The sequence below is a fragment of the Taudactylus pleione genome, unplaced genomic scaffold (assembly GCF_031769625.1).
Source record: "Taudactylus pleione unplaced genomic scaffold, aTauple2 ptg000282l, whole genome shotgun sequence".
Taxonomy (NCBI): Eukaryota; Metazoa; Chordata; class Amphibia; order Anura; family Myobatrachidae; genus Taudactylus; species Taudactylus pleione.
This window is the reverse complement of record NW_028284684.1, coordinates 13228341-13251036: the sequence shown is the minus strand read 5'-3', so window position 1 is coordinate 13251036 and position 22696 is coordinate 13228341. Positions and strand designations below refer to the sequence as shown.

The window sequence follows — 22696 nt, the reverse complement described above, 5'->3', positions numbered from 1 at the left end:
ACAAACACCAGGCATTCCTAAGGGAATGCCTGTATTTGTGCAGCCACCCCCCCCTCCCCGCATACAAAACGCGGTGAGTTATCAATCAACATTGACAGCCGCTCCGTCTTGTAGCTAGACCCATATCGATGGAGCAGCCGTCGCTGGACGGATCTTGCGCATGCACACGCCGGAGGCGGCGCATGGGTAGTGGGGGACGTCGAACCACTTACGAGTGTTGTGCGCTTGCGAGTGTGTCTGAATCATGCCCATAGTCCTTAGGAAAATTTTTGGGTGCTTGCCAAAGACATGTAAATGAAGTGCTTGTTAAAAAATAAAATCCATTCTACTAACCATTGCAAAATGGAATTTGGGTCTTGAGGACCCACCTCATGGAGTTGGGCTTAGACAGCACAAGAAAATTGCTTGAGAAGTTACTTGACCTATACTGTTCTTGAGAATGGGGCCCAACAATGTGGTCTTTCAATGCTAGAAATGTCAAAATAATTCTGAATGTTGTAGTTTGATGTCCTAGAAAATGTGTGCAGTTTTCATTCCAAAAAGTGGCATACACCAATATGCCAACCTCCTTGCCTATATTTTATTTCTACATATAAAAATGTAAGTATGTATAAACCTTCCCAAAATACCAAACCATTCTGATTTATTCCATAGCCACCTAACGCCAACAAATGGTAATAGAAGTGTATCATTACAGTTGGTACATTTTGTTTTCTCTATCTGCTATTCCATTTGTATGGATCTATGAGGGTTTCCTTTAAGTACACATCTCAATATATTATAGTTTGGGTTGTTATTTATGCATGCCATAACATTTGTATTATTATTTTTCCACTGTGTCTGAAATGGAATATTGGAGAAATAAAAGTTATAGCCTCCCCGTCGGGGAATTGAACCCCGGTCTCCCGCGTGACAGGTGGGGATACCACTATACTAACGAGGATCGGCTGTGTGCTGTGATTTCTGGTCCAGTCCAGAAAAGTGATGTTCAACTAAGAGTTGTTATAATTTCCTTGGGTAATGAAAATGATTGAAATCATTTATACATCAATTTGTTAGTGTACTCTTTCACCATATATCAGATCCATGTCGATTCTTCTGCATCATGAGCTAGGTCAAATGCTTATAGAAATTGCCCCAGCTATCATTTTCTTACTCTACCCATGTCCGATAATCCCTGGACTGAGATGTTCTAGGATTTTACTGTTGATTTGCCAGTGTTTATAGGTATTTCTATGAATTGATTTATGGTTGACCATTTCTGATGCTTGATTGTATATTTAGTAATTCAAGATCCTTTAAAAAGCTCAAATGAATTTAGCAAAACCCATTACCCCTTATCAACTTTTTTCTAATTAGAATTTGCTTAGAAATCCTAGAATGGCTAAAAGACTATTATGCTAGAGACCAATGGTAGCTCTGCATGAGGAATATTAAACTCCAAATCTCTTCTGCTAAATTATGCCCAAATTATGTGAATGCTATAAAAATTGATAATTTATTCTATTATTCAGCTACTGTTTCCAACTTAATTAAAAAAAATATATATATGTATATATTCACTCTTCTTTTAAGGCACCAATAAATATCTATGCATTTTCTGGATATTCTATACCATACAATTTTAATACATGGGAATCCTGAATATAAAGTCCAATAAATGCTGGATTTGCCATGTTGTACATGTTCTAAGCAATATCTTTTAGATTATAGCTGATATAGGGCCTGATTCAGAGCCGCTTGCTGCTAGTGAGTGCTTGCTCAGAACAAGGGCGTTTTTTTATGTTTTGTATTTGTTTTTTTCTTTCATCAGGCCGCTCGCTAAGCTGTGGGTGACCTCCCACAGCTTTTGCGAGTGGCCTGGAGCCCATCGCGATTATCGTGACCATCAGGCTTGCGAGTAGACCCTGTGGAAGGGTCTGAGCTCTCACAAGCCCGAGTAAACTTCCTGCTCTAATAGAACAGGAAGTCCACTACTGACATCACTAGTGATGTCAGTAGGGCCACCCACAAACACCAGGCGTTCCTAAGGGAATGCCTGCATTTGTGCAGCCACCCCCCCCTCCCCGCATACAAAACGCGGTGAGTTATCAATCAACATTGACAGCCGCTCCGTCTTGTTGCTAGACCCATATCGATGGAGCAGTCGTCGCTGGACGGATCTTGCGCATGCACATGCCGGAGGCGGCGCATGGGTAGTGGGGGACCGTCGAACCACTTACGAGTGTTGTGCGCTTGCGAGTGTGTCTGAATCATGCCCATAGTCCTTAGGAAAATTTTTGGGTGCTTGCCAAAGACATGTAAATGAAGTGCTTGTTAAAAAATAAAATCCATTCTACTAACCATTGCAAAATGGAATTTGGGTCTTGAGGACCCACCTCATGGAGTTGGGCTTAGACAGCACAAGAAAATTGCTTGAGAAGTTACTTGACCTATACTGTTCTTGAGAATGGGGCCCAACAATGTGGTCTTTCAATGCTAGAAATGTCAAAATAATTCTGAATGTTGTAGTTTGATGTCCTAGAAAATGTGTGCAGTTTTCATTCCAAAAAGTGGCATACACCAATATGCCAACCTCCTTGCCTATATTTTATTTCTACATATAAAAATGTAAGTATGTATAAACCTTCCCAAAATACCAAACCATTCTGATTTATTCCATAGCCACCTAACGCCAACAAATGGTAATAGAAGTATATCATTACAGTTGGTACATTTTGTTTTCTCTATCTGCTATTCCATTTGTATGGATCTATGAGGGTTTCCTTTAAGTACACATCTCAATATATTATAGTTTGGGTTGTTATTTATGCATGCCATAACATTTGTATTATTATTTTTCCACTGTGTCTGAAATGGAATATTGGAGAAATAAAAGTTATAGCCTCCCCGTCGGGGAATTGAACCCCGGTCTCCCGCGTGACAGGCAGGGATACTCACCACTATACTAACGAGGATTGGCTGTGTGCTGAGATTTCTGGTCCAGTCCAGAAAAGTGATGTTCAACTAAGAGTTGTTATAATTTCCTTGGGTAATGAAAATGATTGAAATCATTTATACATCAATTTGTTAGTGTACTCTTTCACCATATATCAGATCCATGTCGATTCTTCTGCATCATGAGCTAGGTCAAATGCTTATAGAAATTGCCCCAGCTATCATTTTCTTACTCTACCCATGTCCGATAATCCCTGGACTGAGATGTTCTAGGATTTTACTGTTGATTTGCCAGTGTTTATAGGTATTTCTATGAATTGATTTATGGTTGACCATTTCTGATGCTTGATTGTATATTTAGTAATTCAAGATCCTTTAAAAAGCTCAAATGAATTTAGCAAAACCCATTACCCCTTATCAACTTTTGTCTAATTAGAATTTGCTTAGAAATCCTAGAATGGCTAAAAGACTATTATGCTAGAGACCAATGGTAGCTCTGCATGAGGAATATTAAACTCCAAATCTCTTCTGCTAAATTATGCCCAAATTATGTGAATGCTATAAAAATTGATAATTTATTCTATTATTCAGCTACTGTTTCCAACTTAATTAAAAAATATATATATATGTATATATTCACTCTTCTTTTAAGGCACCAATAAATATCTATGCATTTTCTGGATATTCTATACCATACAATTTTAATACATGGGAATCCTGAATATAAAGTCCAATAAATGCTGGATTTGCCATGTTGTACATGTTCTAAGCAATATCTTTTAGATTATAGCTGATATAGGGCCTGATTCAGAGCCGCTTGCTGCTAGTGAGTGCTTGCTCAGAACAAGGGCGGTTTTTTATGTTTTGTATTTGTTTTTTTTTTTCATCAGGCCGCTCGCTAAGCTGTGGGTGACCTCCCACAGCTTTTGCGAGTGGCCTGGAGCCCATCGCGATTATCGTGACCATCAGGCTTGCGAGGAGACCCTGTGGAAGGGTCTGAGCTCTCACAAGCCCGAGTAAACTTCCTGCTCTAATAGAACAGGAAGTCCACTACTGACATCACTAGTGATGTCAGTAGGGCCACCCACAAACACCAGGCGTTCCTAAGGGAATGCCTGCATTTGTGCAGCCACCCCCCCCTCCCCGCATACAAAACGCGGTGAGTTATCAATCAACATTGACAGCCGCTCCGTCTTGTAGCTAGACCCATATCGATGGAGCAGCCGTCGCTGGACGGATCTTGCGCATGCACACGCCGGAGGCGGCGCATGGGTAGTGGGGGACCGTCGAACCACTTACGAGTGTTGTGCGCTTGCGAGTGTGTCTGAATCATGCCCATAGTCCTTAGGAAAATTTTTGGGTGCTTGCCAAAGACATGTAAATGAAGTGCTTGTTAAAAAATAAAATCCATTCTACTAACCATTGCAAAATGGAATTTGGGTCTTGAGGACCCACCTCATGGAGTTGGGCTTAGACAGCACAAGAAAATTGCTTGAGAAGTTACTTGACCTATACTGTTCTTGAGAATGGGGCCCAACAATGTGGTCTTTCAATGCTAGAAATGTCAAAATAATTCTGAATGTTGTAGTTTGATGTCCTAGAAAATGTGTGCAGTTTTCATTCCAAAAAGTGGCATACACCAATATGCCAACCTCCTTGCCTATATTTTATTTCTACATATAAAAATGTAAGTATGTATAAACCTTCCCAAAATACCAAACCATTCTGATTTATTCCATAGCCACCTAACGCCAACAAATGGTAATAGAAGTATATCATTACAGTTGGTACATTTTGTTTTCTCTATCTGCTATTCCATTTGTATGGATCTATGAGGGTTTCCTTTAAGTACACATCTCAATATATTATAGTTTGGGTTGTTATTTATGCATGCCATAACATTTGTATTATTATTTTTCCACTGTGTCTGAAATGGAATATTGGAGAAATAAAAGTTATAGCCTCCCCGTCGGGGAATTGAACCCCGGTCTCCCGCGTGACAGGCGGGGATACTCACCACTATACTAACGAGGATTGGCTGTGTGCTGTGATTTCTGGTCCAGTCCCGAAAAGTGATGTTCAACTAAGAGTTGTTATAATTTCCTTGGGTAATGAAAATGATTGAAATCATTTATACATCAATTTGTTAGTGTACTCTTTCACCATATATCAGATCCATGTCGATTCTTCTGCATCATGAGTTAGGTCAAATGCTTATAGAAATTGCCCCAGCTATCATTTTCTTACTCTACCCATGTCCGATAATCCCTGGACTGAGATGTTCTAGGATTTTACTGTTGATTTGCCAGTGTTTATAGGTATTTCTATGAATTGATTTATGGTTGACCATTTCTGATGCTTGATTGTATATTTAGTAATTCAAGATCCTTTAAAAAGCTCAAATGAATTTAGCAAAACCCATTACCCCTTATCAACTTTTTTCTAATTAGAATTTGCTTAGAAATCCTTGAATGGCTAAAAGACTATTATGCTAGAGACCAATGGTAGCTCTGCATGAGGAATATTAAACTCCAAATCTCTTCTGCTAAATTATGCCCAAATTATGTGAATGCTATAAAAATTGATAATTTATTCTATTATTCAGCTACTGTTTCCAACTTAATTAAAAAAAATATATATATGTATATATTCACTCTTCTTTTAAGGCACCAATAAATATCTATGCATTTTCTGGATATTCTATACCATACAATTTTAATACATGGGAATCCTGAATATAAAGTCCAATAAATGCTGGATTTGCCATGTTGTACATGTTCTAAGCAATATCTTTTAGATTATAGCTGATATAGGGCCTGATTCAGAGCCGCTTGCTGCTAGTGAGTGCTTGCTCAGAACAAGGGCGGTTTTTTATGTTTTGTATTTGTTTTTTTCTTTCATCAGGCCGCTCGCTAAGCTGTGGGTGACCTCCCACAGCTTTTGCGAGTGGCCTGGAGCCCATCGCGATTATCGTGACCATCAGGCTTGCGAGGAGACCCTGTGGAAGGGTCTGAGCTCTCACAAGCCCGAGTAAACTTCCTGCTCTAATAGAACAGGAAGTCCACTACTGACATCACTAGTGATGTCAGTAGGGCCACCCACAAACACCAGGCGTTCCTAAGGGAATGCCTGCATTTGTGCAGCCACCCCCCCCTCCCCGCATACAAAACGCGGTGAGTTATCAATCAACATTGACAGCCGCTCCGTCTTGTAGCTAGACCCATATCGATGGAGCAGCCGTCGCTGGACGGATCTTGCGCATGCACACGCCGGAGGTGGCGCATGGGTAGTGGGGGACCGTCGAACCACTTACGAGTGTTGTGCGCTTGCGAGTGTGCCTGAATCATGCCCATAGTCCTTAGGAAAATTTTTGGGTGCTTGCCAAAGACATGTAAATGAAGTGCTTGTTAAAAAATAAAATCCATTCTACTAACCATTGCAAAATGGAATTTGGGTCTTGAGGACCCACCTCATGGAGTTGGGCTTAGACAGCACAAGAAAATTGCTTGAGAAGTTACTTGACCTATACTGTTCTTGAGAATGGGGCCCAACAATGTGGTCTTTCAATGCTAGAAATGTCAAAATAATTCTGAATGTTGTAGTTTGATGTCCTAGAAAATGTGTGCAGTTTTCATTCCAAAAAGTGGCATACACCAATATGCCAACCTCCTTGCCTATATTTTATTTCTACATATAAAAATGTAAGTATGTATAAACCTTCCCAAAATACCAAACCATTCTGATTTATTCCATAGCCACCTAACGCCAACAAATGGTAATAGAAGTATATCATTACAGTTGGTACATTTTGTTTTCTCTATCTGCTATTCCATTTGTATGGATCTATGAGGGTTTCCTTTAAGTACACATCTCAATATATTATAGTTTGGGTTGTTATTTATGCATGCCATAACATTTGTATTATTATTTTTCCACTGTGTCTGAAATGTAATATTGGAGAAATAAAAGTTATAGCCTCCCCGTCGGGGAATTGAACCCCGGTCTCCCGCGTGACAGGCGGGGATACTCACCACTATACTAACGAGGATCGGCTGTGTGCTGTGATTTCTGGTCCAGTCCAGAAAAGTGATGTTCAACTAAGAGTTGTTATAATTTCCTTGGGTAATGAAAATGATTGAAATCATTTATACATCAATTTGTTAGTGTACTCTTTCACCATATATCAGATCCATGTCGATTCTTCTGCATCATGAGCTAGGTCAAATGCTTATAGAAATTGCCCCAGCTATCATTTTCTTACTCTACCCATGTCCGATAATCCCTGGACTGAGATGTTCTAGGATTTTACTGTTGATTTGCCAGTGTTTATAGGTATTTCTATGAATTGATTTATGGTTGACCATTTCTGATGCTTGATTGTATATTTAGTAATTCAAGATCCTTTAAAAAGCTCAAATGAATTTAGCAAAACCCATTACCCCTTATCAACTTTTTTCTAATTAGAATTTGCTTAGAAATCCTTGAATGGCTAAAAGACTATTATGCTAGAGACCAATGGTAGCTCTGCATGAGGAATATTAAACTCCAAATCTCTTCTGCTAAATTATGCCCAAATTATGTGAATGCTATAAAAATTGATAATTTATTCTATTATTCAGCTACTGTTTCCAACTTAATTAAAAAAAAAAAATATATGTATATATTCACTCTTCTTTTAAGGCACCAATAAATATCTATGCATTTTCTGGATATTCTATACCATACAATTTTAATACATGGGAATCCTGAATATAAAGTCCAATAAATGCTGGATTTGCCATGTTGTACATGTTCTAAGCAATATCTTTTAGATTATAGCTGATATAGGGCCTGATTCAGAGCCGCTTGCTGCTAGTGAGTGCTTGCTCAGAACAAGGGCGGTTTTTTATGTTTTGTATTTGTTTTTTTCTTTCATCAGGCCACTCGCTAAGCTGTGGGTGACCTCCCACAGCTTTTGCGAGTGGCCTGGAGCCCATCGCGATTATCGTGACCATCAGGCTTGCGAGGAGACCCTGTGGAAGGGTCTGAGCTCTCACAAGCCCGAGTAAACTTCCTGCTCTAATAGAACAGGAAGTCCACTACTGACATCACTAGTGATGTCAGTAGGGCCACCCACAAACACCAGGCGTTCCTAAGGGAATGCCTGCATTTGTGCAGCCACCCCCCCCTCCCCGCATACAAAACGCGGTGAGTTATCAATCAACATTGACAGCCGCTCCGTCTTGTTGCTAGACCCATATCGATGGAGCAGTCGTCGCTGGACGGATCTTGCGCATGCACATGCCGGAGGCGGCGCATGGGTAGTGGGGGACCGTCGAACCACTTACGAGTGTTGTGCGCTTGCGAGTGTGTCTGAATCATGCCCATAGTCCTGAGGAAAATTTTTGGGTGCTTGCCAAAGACATGTAAATGAAGTGCTTGTTAAAAAATAAAATCCATTCTACTAACCATTGCAAAATGGAATTTGGGTCTTGAGGACCCACCTCATGGAGTTGGGCTTAGACAGCACAAGAAAATTGCTTGAGAAGTTACTTGACCTATACTGTTCTTGAGAATGGGGCCCAACAATGTGGTCTTTCAATGCTAGAAATGTCAAAATAATTCTGAATGTTGTAGTTTGATGTCCTAGAAAATGTGTGCAGTTTTCATACCAAAAAGTGGCATACACCAATATGCCAACCTCCTTGCCTATATTTTATTTCTACATATAAAAATGTAAGTATGTATAAACCTTCCCAAAATACCAAACCATTCTGATTTATTCCATAGCCACCTAACGCCAACAAATGGTAATAGAAGTATATCATTACAGTTGGTACATTTTGTTTTCTCTATCTGCTATTCCATTTGTATGGATCTATGAGGGTTTCCTTTAAGTACACATCTCAATATATTATAGTTTGGGTTGTTATTTATGCATGCCATAACATTTGTATTATTATTTTTCCACTGTGTCTGAAATGGAATATTGGAGAAATAAAAGTTATAGCCTCCCCGTCGGGGAATTGAACCCCGGTCTCCCGCGTGACAGGCGGGGATACTCACCGCTATACTAACGAGGATCGGCTGTGTGCTGTGATTTCTGCTCCAGTCCAGAAAAGTGATGTTCAACTAAGAGTTGTTATAATTTCCTTGGGTAATGAAAATGATTGAAATCATTTATACATCAATTTGTTAGTGTACTCTTTCACCATATATCAGATCCATGTCGATTCTTCTGCATCATGAGCTAGGTCAAATGCTTATAGAAATTGCCCCAGCTATCAATTTCTTACTCTACCCATGTCCGATAATCCCTGGACTGAGATGTTCTAGGATTTTACTGTTGATTTGCCAGTGTTTATAGGTATTTCTATGAATTGATTTATGGTTGACCATTTCTGATGCTTGATTGTATATTTAGTAATTCAAGATCCTTTAAAAAGCTCAAATGAATTTAGCAAAACCCATTACCCCTTATCAACTTTTTTCTAATTAGAATTTGCTTAGAAATCCTTGAATGGCTAAAAGACTATTATGCTAGAGACCAATGGTAGCTCTGCATGAGGAATATTAAACTCCAAATCTCTTCTGCTAAATTATGCCCAAATTATGTGAATGCTATAAAAATTGATAATTTATTCTATTATTCAGCTACTGTTTCCAACTTAATTAAAAAATATATATATATGTATATATTCACTCTTCTTTTAAGGCACCAATAAATATCTATGCATTTTCTGGATATTCTATACCATACAATTTTAATACATGGGAATCCTGAATATAAAGTCCAATAAATGCTGGATTTGCCATGTTGTACATGTTCTAAGCAATATCTTTTAGATTATAGCTGATATAGGGCCTGATTCAGAGCCGCTTGCTGCTAGTGAGTGCTTGCTCAGAACAAGGGCGGTTTTTTATGTTTTGTATTTGTTTTTTTCTTTCATCAGGCCGCTCGCTAAGCTGTGGGTGACCTCCCACAGCTTTTGCGAGTGGCCTGGAGCCCATCGCGATTATCGTGACCATCAGGCTTGTGAGGAGACCCTGTGGAAGGGTCTGAGCTCTCACAAGCCCGAGTAAACTTCCTGCTCTAATAGAACAGGAAGTCCACTACTGACATCACTAGTGATGTCAGTAGGGCCACCCACAAACACCAGGCGTTCCTAAGGGAATGCCTGCATTTGTGCAGCCACCCCCCCCTCCCCGCATACAAAATGCGGTGAGTTATCAATCAACATTGACAGCCGCTCCGTCTTGTAGCTAGACCCATATCGATGGAGCAGCCGTCGCTGGACGGATCTTGCGCATGCACACGCCGGAGGTGGCGCATGGGTAGTGGGGGACCGTCGAACCACTTACGAGTGTTGTGCGCTTGCGAGTGTGTCTGAATCATGCCCATAGTCCTTAGGAAAATTTTTGGGTGCTTGCCAAAGACATGTAAATGAAGTGCTTGTTAAAAAATAAAATCCATTCTACTAACCATTGCAAAATGGAATTTGGGTCTTGAGGACCCACCTCATGGAGTTGGGCTTAGACAGCACAAGAAAATTGCTTGAGAAGTTACTTGACCTATAATGTTCTTGAGAATGGGGCCCAACAATGTGGTCTTTCAATGCTAGAAATGTCAAAATAATTCTGAATGTTGTAGTTTGATGTCCTAGAAAATGTGTGCAGTTTTCATTCCAAAAAGTGGCATACACCAATATGCCAACCTCCTTGCCTATATTTTATTTCTACATATAAAAATGTAAGTATGTATAAACCTTCCCAAAATACCAAACCATTCTGATTTATTCCATAGCCACCTAACGCCAACAAATGGTAATAGAAGTATATCATTACAGTTGGTACATTTTGTTTTCTCTATCTGCTATTCCATTTGTATGGATCTATGAGGGTTTCCTTTAAGTACACATCTCAATATATTATAGTTTGGGTTGTTATTTATGCATGCCATAACATTTGTATTATTATTTTTCCACTGTGTCTGAAATGGAATATTGGAGAAATAAAAGTTATAGCCTCCCTGTCGGGGAATTGAACCCCAGTCTCCCGCGTGACAGGCGGGGATACTCACCACTATACTAACGAGGATTGGCTGTGTGCTGTGATTTCTGGTCCAGTCCAGAAAAGTGATGTTCAACTAAGAGTTGTTATAATTTCCTTGGGTAATGAAAATGATTGAAATCATTTATACATCAATTTGTTAGTGTACTCTTTCACCATATATCAGATCCATGTCGATTCTTCTGCATCATGAGCTAGGTCAAATGCTTATAGAAATTGCCCCAGCTATCATTTTCTTACTCTACCCATGTCCGATAATCCCTGGACTGAGATGTTCTAGGATTTTACTGTTGATTTGCCAGTGTTTATAGGTATTTCTATGAATTGATTTATGGTTGACCATTTCTGATGCTTGATTGTATATTTAGTAATTCAAGATCCTTTAAAAAGCTCAAATGAATTTAGCAAAACCCATTACCCCTTATCAACTTTTTTCTAATTAGAATTTGCTTAGAAATCCTTGAATGGCTAAAAGACTATTATGCTAGAGACCAATGGTAGCTCTGCATGAGGAATATTAAACTCCAAATCTCTTCTGCTAAATTATGCCCAAATTATGTGAATGCTATAAAAATTGATAATTTATTCTATTATTCAGCTACTGTTTCCAACTTAATTAAAAAATATATATATATGTATATATTCACTCTTCTTTTAAGGCACCAATAAATATCTATGCATTTTCTGGATATTCTATACCATACAATTTTAATACATGGGAATCCTGAATATAAAGTCCAATAAATGCTGGATTTGCCATGTTGTACATGTTCTAAGCAATATCTTTTAGATTATAGCTGATATAGGGCCTGATTCAGAGCCGCTTGCTGCTAGTGAGTGCTTGCTCAGAACAAGGGCGGTTTTTTATGTTTTGTATTTGTTTTTTTCTTTGATCAGGCCGCTCGCTAAGCTGTGGGTGACCTCCCACAGTTTTTGCGAGTGGCCTGGAGCCCATCGCGATTATCGTGACCATCAGGCTTGCGAGGAGACCCTGTGGAAGGGTCTGAGCTCTCACAAGCCCGAGTAAACTTCCTGCTCTAATAGAACAGGAAGTCCACTACTGACATCACTAGTGATGTCAGTAGGGCCACCCACAAACACCAGGCGTTCCTAAGGGAATGCCTGCATTTGTGCAGCCACCCCCCCCTCCCCGCATACAAAACGCGGTGAGTTATCAATCAACATTGACAGCCGCTCCGTCTTGTAGCTAGACCCATATCGATGGAGCAGCCGTCGCTGGACGGATCTTGCGCATGCACACGCCGGAGGCGGCGCATGGGTAGTGGGGGACCGTCGAACCACTTACGAGTGTTGTGCGCTTGCGAGTGTGTCTGAATCATGCCCATAGTCCTTAGGAAAATTTTTGGGTGCTTGCCAAAGACATGTAAATGAAGTGCTTGTTAAAAAATAAAATCCATTCTACTAACCATTGCAAAATGGAATTTGGGTCTTGAGGACCCACCTCATGGAGTTGGGCTTAGACAGCACAAGAAAATTGCTTGAGAAGTTACTTGACCTATACTGTTCTTGAGAATGGGGCCCAACAATGTGGTCTTTCAATGCTAGAAATGTCAAAATAATTCTGAATGTTGTAGTTTGATGTCCTAGAAAATGTGTGCAGTTTTCATTCCAAAAAGTGGCATACACCAATATGCCAACCTCCTTGCCTATATTTTATTTCTACATATAAAAATGTAAGTATGTATAAACCTTCCCAAAATACCAAACCATTCTGATTTATTCCATAGCCACCTAACGCCAACAAATGGTAATAGAAGTATATCATTACAGTTGGTACATTTTGTTTTCTCTATCTGCTATTCCATTTGTATGGATCTATGAGGGTTTCCTTTAAGTACACATCTCAATATATTATAGTTTGGGTTGTTATTTATGCATGCCATAACATTTGTATTATTATTTTTCCACTGTGTCTGAAATGGAATATTGGAGAAATAAAAATTATAGCCTCCCCGTCGGGGAATTGAACCCCGGTCTCCCGCGTGACAGGCGGGGATACTCACCACTATACTAACGAGGATTGGCTGTGTGCTGTGATTTCTGGTCCAGTCCAGAAAAGTGATGTTCAACTAAGAGTTGTTATAATTTCCTTGGGTAATGAAAATGATTGAAATCATTTATACATCAATTTGTTAGTGTACTCTTTCACCATATATCAGATCCATGTCGATTCTTCTGCATCATGAGCTAGGTCAAATGCTTATAGAAATTGCCCCAGCTATCATTTTCTTACTCTACCCATGTCCGATAATCCCTGGACTGAGATGTTCTAGGATTTTACTGTTGATTTGCCAGTGTTTATAGGTATTTCTATGAATTGATTTATGGTTGACCATTTCTGATGCTTGATTGTATATTTAGTAATTCAAGATCCTTTAAAAAGCTCAAATGAATTTAGCAAAACCCATTACCCCTTATCAACTTTTTTCTAATTAGAATTTGCTTAGAAATCCTTGAATGGCTAAAAGACTATTATGCTAGAGACCAATGGTAGCTCTGCATGAGGAATATTAAACTCCAAATCTCTTCTGCTAAATTATGCCCAAATTATGTGAATGCTATAAAAATTGATAATTTATTCTATTATTCAGCTACTGTTTCCAACTTAATTAAAAAATATATATATATGTATATATTCACTCTTCTTTTAAGGCACCAATAAATATCTATGCATTTTCTGGATATTCTATACCATACAATTTTAATACATGGGAATCCTGAATATAAAGTCCAATAAATGCTGGATTTGCCATGTTGTACATGTTCTAAGCAATATCTTTTAGATTATAGCTGATATAGGGCCTGATTCAGAGCCGCTTGCTGCTAGTGAGTGCTTGCTCAGAACAAGGGCGGTTTTTTATGTTTTGTATTTGTTTTTTTCTTTCATCAGGCCGCTCGCTAAGCTGTGGGTGACCTCCCACAGCTTTTGCGAGTGGCCTGGAGCCCATCGCGATTATCGTGACCATCAGGCTTGCGAGGAGACCCTGTGGAAGGGTCTGAGCTCTCACAAGCCCGAGTAAACTTCCTGCTCTAATAGAACAGGAAGTCCACTACTGACATCACTAGTGATGTCAGTAGGGCCACCCACAAACACCAGGCGTTCCTAAGGGAATGCCTGCATTTGTGCAGCCACCCCCCCCCTCCCCGCATACAAAACGCGGTGAGTTATCAATCAACATTGACAGCCGCTCCGTCTTGTAGCTAGACCCATATCGATGGAGCAGCCGTCGCTGGACGGATCTTGCGCATGCACACGCCGGAGGCGGCGCATGGGTAGTGGGGGACCGTCGAACCACTTACGAGTGTTGTGCGCTTGCGAGTGTGTCTGAATCATGCCCATAGTCCTTAGGAAAATTTTTGGGTGCTTGCCAAAGACATGTAAATGAAGTGCTTGTTAAAAAATAAAATCCATTCTACTAACCATTGCAAAATGGAATTTGGGTCTTGAGGACCCACCTCATGGAGTTGGGCTTAGACAGCACAAGAAAATTGCTTGAGAAGTTACTTGACCTATACTGTTCTTGAGAATGGGGCCCAACAATGTGGTCTTTCAATGCTAGAAATGTCAAAATAATTCTGAATGTTGTAGTTTGATGTCCTAGAAAATGTGTGCAGTTTTCATACCAAAAAGTGGCATACACCAATATGCCAACCTCCTTGCCTATATTTTATTTCTACATATAAAAATGTAAGTATGTATAAACCTTCCCAAAATACCAAACCATTCTGATTTATTCCATAGCCACCTAACGCCAACAAATGGTAATAGAAGTATATCATTACAGTTGGTACATTTTGTTTTCTCTATCTGCTATTCCATTTGTATGGATCTATGAGGGTTTCCTTTAAGTACACATCTCAATATATTATAGTTTGGGTTGTTATTTATGCATGCCATAACATTTGTATTATTATTTTTCCACTGTGTCTGAAATGGAATATTGGAGAAATAAAAGTTATAGCCTCCCCGTCGGGGAATTGAACCCCGGTCTCCCGCGTGACAGGCGGGGATACTCACCGCTATACTAACGAGGATCGGCTGTGTGCTGTAATTTCTGGTCCAGTCCAGAAAAGTGATGTTCAACTAAGAGTTGTTATAATTTTCTTGGGTAATGAAAATGATTGAAATCATTTATACATCAATTTGTTAGTGTACTCTTTCACCATATATCAGATCCATGTCGATTCTTCTGCATCATGAGCTAGGTCAAATGCTTATAGAAATTGCCCCAGCTATCAATTTCTTACTCTACCCATGTCCGATAATCCCTGGACTGAGATGTTCTAGGATTTTACTGTTGATTTGCCAGTGTTTATAGGTATTTCTATGAATTGATTTATGGTTGACCATTTCTGATGCTTGATTGTATATTTAGTAATTCAAGATCGTTTAAAAAGCTCAAATGAATTTAGCAAAACCCATTACCCCTTATCAACTTTTTTCTAATTAGAATTTGCTTAGAAATCCTTGAATGGCTAAAAGACTATTATGCTAGAGACCAATGGTAGCTCTGCATGAGGAATATTAAACTCCAAATCTCTTCTGCTAAATTATGCCCAAATTATGTGAATGCTATAAAAATTGATAATTTATTCTATTATTCAGCTACTGTTTCCAACTTAATTAAAAAATATATATATATGTATATATTCACTCTTCTTTTAAGGCACCAATAAATATCTATGCATTTTCTGGATATTCTATACCATACAATTTTAATACATGGGAATCCTGAATATAAAGTCCAATAAATGCTGGATTTGCCATGTTGTACATGTTCTAAGCAATATCTTTTAGATTATAGCTGATATAGGGCCTGATTCAGAGCCGCTTGCTGCTAGTGAGTGCTTGCTCAGAACAAGGGCGGTTTTTTATGTTTTGTATTTGTTTTTTTCTTTCATCAGGCCGCTCGCTAAGCTGTGGGTGACCTCCCACAGCTTTTGCGAGTGGCCTGGAGCCCATCGCGATTATCGTGACCATCAGGCTTGCGAGGAGACCCTGTGGAAGGGTCTGAGCTCTCACAAGCCCGAGTAAACTTCCTGCTCTAATAGAACAGGAAGTCCACTACTGACATCACTAGTGATGTCAGTAGGGCCACCCACAAACACCAGGCGTTCCTAAGGGAATGCCTGCATTTGTGCAGCCACCCCCCCCTCCCCGCATACAAAACGCGGTGAGTTATCAATCAACATTGACAGCCGCTCCGTCTTGTAGCTAGACCCATATCGATGGAGCAGCCGTCGCTGGACGGATCTTGCGCATGCACACGCCGGAGGCGGCGCATGGGTAGTGGGGGACCGTCGAACCACTTACGAGTGTTGTGCGCTTGCGAGTGTGTCTGAATCATGCCCATAGTCCTTAGGAAAATTTTTGGGTGCTTGCCAAAGACATGTAAATGAAGTGCTTGTTAAAAAATAAAATCCATTCTACTAACCATTGCAAAATGGAATTTGGGTCTTGAGGACCCACCTCATGGAGTTGGGCTTAGACAGCACAAGAAAATTGCTTGAGAAGTTACTTGACCTATACTGTTCTTGAGAATGGGGCCCAACAATGTGGTCTTTCAATGCTAGAAATGTCAAAATAATTCTGAATGTTGTAGTTTGATGTCCTAGAAAATGTGTGCAGTTTTCATTCCAAAAAGTGGCATACACCAATATGCCAACCTCCTTGCCTATATTTTATTTCTACATATAAAAATGTAAGTATGTATAAACCTTCCCAAAATACCAAACCATTCTGATTTATTCCATAGCCACCTAACGCCAACAAATGGTAATAGAAGTATATCATTACAGTTGGTACATTTTGTTTTCTCTATCTGCTATTCCATTTGTATGGATCTATGAGGGTTTCCTTTAAGTACACATCTCAATATATTATAGTTTGGGTTGTTATTTATGCATGCCATAACATTTGTATTATTATTTTTCCACTGTGTCTGAAATGGAATATTGGAGAAATAAAAGTTATATCCTCCCTGTCGGGGAATTGAACCCCGGTCTCCCGCGTGACAGGCGGGGATACTCACCACTATACTAACGAGGATTGGCTGTGTGCTGTGATTTCTGGTCCAGTCCAGAAAAGTGATGTTCAACTAAGAGTTGTTATAATTTCCTTGGGTAATGAAAATGATTGAAATCATTTATACATCAATTTGTTAGTGTACTCTTTCACCATATATCAGATCCATGTCGATTCTTCTGCATCATGAGCTAGGTCAAATGCTTATAGAAATTGCCCCAGCTATCATTTTCTTACTCTACCCATGTCCGATAATCCCTGGACTGAGATGTTCTAGGATTTTACTGTTGATTTGCCAGTGTTTATAGGTATTTCTATGAATTGATTTATGGTTGACCATTTCTGATGCTTGATTGTATATTTAGTAATTCAAGATCCTTTAAAAAGCTCAAATGAATTTAGCAAAACCCATTACCCCTTATCAACTTTTTTCTAATTAGAATTTGCTTAGAAATCCTTGAATGGCTAAAAGACTATTATGCTAGAGACCAATGGTAGCTCTGCATGAGGAATATTAAACTCCAAATCTCTTCTGCTAAATTATGCCCAAATTATGTGAATGCTATAAAAATTGATAATTTATTCTATTATTCAGCTACTGTTTCCAACTTAATTAAAAAATATATATATATGTATATATTCACTCTTCTTTTAAGGCACCAATAAATATCTATGCATTTTCTGGATATTCTATACCATACAATTTTAATACATGGGAATCCTGAATATAAAGTCCAATAAATGCTGGATTTGCCATGTTGTACATGTTCTAAGCAATATCTTTTAGATTATAGCTGATATAGGGCCTGATTCAGAGCCGCTTGCTGCTAGTGAGTGCTTGCTCAGAACAAGGGCGGTTTTTTATGTTTTGTATTTGTTTTTTTCTTTCATCAGGCCGCTCGCTAAGCTGTGGGTGACCTCCCACAGCTTTTGCGAGTGGCCTGGAGCCCATCGCGATTATCGTGACCATCAGGCTTGCGAGGAGACCCTGTGGAAGGGTCTGAGCTCTCACAAGCCCGAGTAAACTTCCTGCTCTAATAGAACAGGAAGTCCACTACTGACATCACTAGTGATGTCAGTAGGGCCACCCACAAACACCAGGCGTTCCTAAGGGAATGCCTGCATTTGTGCAGCCACCACCCCCTCCCCGCATACAAAACGCGGTGAGTTATCAATCAACATTGACAGCCGCTCCGTCTTGTAGCTAGACCCATATCGATGGAGCAGCCGTCGCTGGACGGATCTTGCGCATGCACACGCCGGAGGCGGCGCATGGGTAGTGGGTGACCGTCGAACCACTTACGAGTGTTGTGCGCTTGCGAGTGTGTCTGAATCATGCCCATAGTCCTTAGGAAAATTTTTGGGTGCTTGCCAAAGACATGTAAATGAAGTGCTTGTTAAAAAATAAAATCCATTCTACTAACCATTGCAAAATGGAATTTGGGTCTTGAGGACCCACCTCATGGAGTTGGGCTTAGACAGCACAAGAAAATTGCTTGAGAAGTTACTTGACCTATACTGTTCTTGAGAATGGGGCCCAACAATGTGGTCTTTCAATGCTAGAAATGTCAAAATAATTCTGAATGTTGTAGTTTGATGTCCTAGAAAATTTGTGCAGTTTTCATTCCAAAAAGTGGCATACACCAATATGCCAACCTCCTTGCCTATATTTTATTTCTACATATAAAAATGTAAGTATGTATAAACCTTCCCAAAATACCAAACCATTCTGATTTATTCCATAGCCACCTAACGCCAACAAATGGTAATAGAAGTATATCATTACAGTTGGTACATTTTGTTTTCTCTATCTGCTATTCCATTTGTATGGATCTATGAGGGTTTCCTTTAAGTACACATCTCAATATATTATAGTTTGGGTTGTTATTTATGCATGCCATAACATTTGTATTATTATTTTTCCACTGTGTCTGAAATGGAATATTGGAGAAATAAAAGTTATAGCCTCCCCGTCGGGGAATAAAACCCCGGTCTCCCGCGTGACAGGCGGGGATACTCACCACTATACTAACGAGGATCGGCTGTGTGCTGTGATTTCTGGTCCAGTCCAGAAAAGTGATGTTCAACTAAGAGTTGTTATAATTTCCTTGGGTAATGAAAATGATTGAAATCATTTATACATCAATTTGTTAGTGTACTCTTTCACCATATATCAGATCCATGTCGATTCTTCTGCATCATGAGCTAGGTCAAATGCTTATAGAAATTGCCCCAGCTATCATTTTCTTACTCTACCCATGTCCGATAATCCCTGGACTGAGATGTTCTAGGATTTTACTGTTGATTTGCCAGTGTTTATAGGTATTTCTATGAATTGATTTATGGTTGACCATTTCTGATGCTTGATTGTATATTTAGTAATTCAAGATCCTTTAAAAAGCTCAAATGAATTTAGCAAAACCCATTACCCCTTATCAACTTTTTTCTAATTAGAATTTGCTTAGAAATCCTTGAATGGCTAAAAGACTATTATGCTAGAGACCAATGGTAGCTCTGCATGAGGAATATTAAACTCCAAATCTCTTCTGCTAAATTAAGCCCAAATTATGTGAATGCTATAAAAATTGATAATTTATTCTATTATTCAGCTACTGTTTCCAACTTAATTAAAAAATATATATATATGTATATATTCACTCTTCTTTTAAGGCACCAATAAATATCTATGCATTTTCTGGATATTCTATACCATACAATTTTAATACATGGGAATCCTGAATATAAAGTCCAATAAATGCTGGATTTGCCATGTTGTACATGTTCTAAGCAATATCTTTTAGATTATAGCTGATATAGGGCCTGATTCAGAGCCGCTTGCTGCTAGTGAGTGCTTGCTCAGAACAAGGGCGGTTTTTTATGTTTTGTATTTGTTTTTTCTTTCATCAGGCCGCTCGCTAAGCTGTGGGTGACCTCCCACAGATTTGCGAGTGGCCTGGAGCCCATCGCGATTATCGTGACCATCAGGCTTGCGAGGAGACCCTGTGGAAGGGTCTGAGCTCTCACAAGCCCGAGTAAACTTCCTGCTCTAATAGAACAGGAAGTCCACTACTGACATCACTAGTGATGTCAGTAGGGCCACCCACAAACACCAGGCGTTCCTAAGGGAATGCCTGCATTTGTGCAGCCACCCCCCCCTCCCCGCATACAAAACGCGGTGAGTTATCAATCAACATTGACAGCCGCTCCGTCTTGTAGCTAGACCCATATCGATGGAGCAGCCGTCGCTGGACGGATCTTGCGCATGCACACGCCGGAGGCGGCGCATGGGTAGTGGGGGACCGTCGAACCACTTACGAGTGTTGTGCGCTTGCGAGTGTGTCTGAATCATGGCCATAGTCCTTAGGAAAATTTTTGGGTGCTTGCCAAAGACATGTAAATGAAGTGCTTGTTAAAAAATAAAATCCATTCTACTAACCATTGCAAAATGGAATTTGGGTCTTGAGGACCCACCTCATGGAGTTGGGCTTAGACAGCACAAGAAAATTGCTTGAGAAGTTACTTGACCTATACTGTTCTTGAGAATGGGGCCCAACAATGTGGTCTTTCAATGCTAGAAATGTCAAATAATTCTGAATGTTGTAGTTTGATGTCCTAGAAAATGTGTGCAGTTTTCATTCCAAAAAGTGGCATACACCAATATGCCAACCTCCTTGCCTATATTTTATTTCTACATATAAAAATGTAAGTATGTATAAACCTTCCCAAAATACCAAACCATTCTGATTTATTCCATAGCCACCTAACGCCAACAAATGGTAATAGAAGTATATCATTACAGTTGGTACATTTTGTTTTCTCTATCTGCTATTCCATTTGTATGGATCTATGAGAGTTTCCTTTAAGTACACATCTCAATATATTATAGTTTGGGTTGTTATTTATGCATGCCATAACATTTGTATTATTATTTTTCCACTGTGTCTGAAATGGAATATTGGAGAAATAAAAGTTATAGCCTCCCTGTCGGGGAATTGAACCCCGGTCTCCCGCGTGACAGGCGGGGATACTCACCACTATACTAACGAGGATTGGCTGTGTGCTGTGATTTCTGGTCCAGTCCAGAAAAGTGATGTTCAACTAAGAGTTGTTATAATTTCCTTGGGTAATGAAAATGATTGAAATCATTTATACATCAATTTGTTAGTGTACTCTTTCACCATATATCAGATCCATGTCGATTCTTCTGCATCATGAGCTAGGTCAAATGCTTATAGAAATTGCCCCAGCTATCATTTTCTTACTCTACCCATGTCCGATAATCCCTGGACTGAGATGTTCTAGGATTTTACTGTTGATTTGCCAGTGTTTATAGGTATTTCTATGAATTGATTTATGGTTGACCATTTCTGATGCTTGATTGTATATTTAGTAATTCAAGATCCTTTAAAAAGCTCAAATGAATTTAGCAAAACCCATTACCCCTTATCAACTTTTTTCTAATTAGAATTTGCTTAGAAATCCTTGAATGGCTAAAAGACTATTATGCTAGAGACCAATGGTAGCTCTGCATGAGGAATATTAAACTCCAAATCTCTTCTGCTAAATTAAGCCCAAATTATGTGAATGCTATAAAAATTGATAATTTATTCTATTATTCAGCTACTGTTTCCAACTTAATTAAAAAATATATATATATGTATATATTCACTCTTCTTTTAAGGCACCAATAAATATCTATGCATTTTCTGGATATTCTATACCATACAATTTTAATACATGGGAATCCTGAATATAAAGTCCAATAAATGCTGGATTTGCCATGTTGTACATGTTCTAAGCAATATCTTTTAGATTATAGCTGATATAGGGCCTGATTCAGAGCCGCTTGCTGCTAGTGAGTGCTTGCTCAGAACAAGGGCATTTTTTTATGTTTTGTATTTGTTTTTTTCTTTCATCAGGCCGCTCGCTAAGCTGTGGGTGACCTCCCACAGCTTTTGCGAGTGGCCTGGAGCCCATCGCGATTATCGTGACCATCAGGCTTGCGAGGAGACCCTGTGGAAGGGTCTGAGCTCTCACAAGCCCGAGTAAACTTCCTGCTCTAATAGAACAGGAAGTCCACTACTGACATCACTAGTGATGTCAGTAGGGCCACCCACAAACACCAGGCGTTCCTAAGGGAATGCCTGCATTTGTGCAGCCACCCCCCCCTCCCCGCATACAAAACGCGGTGAGTTATCAATCAACATTGACAGCCGCTCCGTCTTGTAGCTAGACCCATATCGATGGAGCAGCCGTCGCTGGACGGATCTTGCGCATGCACACGCCGGAGGCGGCGCATGGGTAGTGGGGGACCGTCGAACCACTTACGAGTGTTGTGCGCTTGCGAGTGTGTCTGAATCATGCCCATAGTCCTTAGGAACATTTTTGGGTGCTTGCCAAAGACATGTAAATGAAGTGCTTGTTAAAAAATAAAATCCATTCTACTAACCATTGCAAAATGGAATTTGGGTCTTGAGGACCCACCTCATGGAGTTGGGCTTAGACAGCACAAGAAAATTGCTTGAGAAGTTACTTGACCTATACTGTTCTTGAGAATGGGGCCCAACAATGTGGTCTTTCAATGCTAGAAATGTCAAAATAATTCTGAATGTTGTAGTTTGATGTCCTAGAAAATGTGTGCAGTTTTCATTCCAAAAAGTGGCA

General features: G+C 39.6%; 8 non-coding genes across 8 annotated transcripts; all 8 read right to left on the bottom strand.

The window, feature by feature from the left end:
- Positions 1 to 2885: 2885 nt before the first annotated feature.
- TRNAD-GUC (transfer RNA aspartic acid (anticodon GUC)) lies at positions 2886 to 2957 on the bottom strand. The gene has a single exon. It is a non-coding gene; the product is annotated as a tRNA-Asp (tRNA).
- Positions 2958 to 4899: 1942 nt separating this feature from the next.
- On the bottom strand, positions 4900 to 4971 carry TRNAD-GUC (transfer RNA aspartic acid (anticodon GUC)). The gene has a single exon. It is a non-coding gene; the product is annotated as a tRNA-Asp (tRNA).
- Positions 4972 to 6913: 1942 nt separating this feature from the next.
- TRNAD-GUC (transfer RNA aspartic acid (anticodon GUC)) lies at positions 6914 to 6985 on the bottom strand. The gene has a single exon. It is a non-coding gene; the product is annotated as a tRNA-Asp (tRNA).
- Positions 6986 to 8927: 1942 nt separating this feature from the next.
- Positions 8928 to 8999, bottom strand: TRNAD-GUC (transfer RNA aspartic acid (anticodon GUC)). Its single transcript has one exon. It is a non-coding gene; the product is annotated as a tRNA-Asp (tRNA).
- Positions 9000 to 12955: 3956 nt separating this feature from the next.
- Positions 12956 to 13027, bottom strand: TRNAD-GUC (transfer RNA aspartic acid (anticodon GUC)). The gene has a single exon. It is a non-coding gene; the product is annotated as a tRNA-Asp (tRNA).
- A 1943-nt stretch (positions 13028 to 14970) lies between these two features.
- TRNAD-GUC (transfer RNA aspartic acid (anticodon GUC)) lies at positions 14971 to 15042 on the bottom strand. Its single transcript has one exon. It is a non-coding gene; the product is annotated as a tRNA-Asp (tRNA).
- Positions 15043 to 16984: 1942 nt separating this feature from the next.
- TRNAD-GUC (transfer RNA aspartic acid (anticodon GUC)) lies at positions 16985 to 17056 on the bottom strand. The gene has a single exon. It is a non-coding gene; the product is annotated as a tRNA-Asp (tRNA).
- A 3953-nt stretch (positions 17057 to 21009) lies between these two features.
- Positions 21010 to 21081, bottom strand: TRNAD-GUC (transfer RNA aspartic acid (anticodon GUC)). Its single transcript has one exon. It is a non-coding gene; the product is annotated as a tRNA-Asp (tRNA).
- Between the last annotated feature and the right edge of the window lie 1615 nt (positions 21082 to 22696).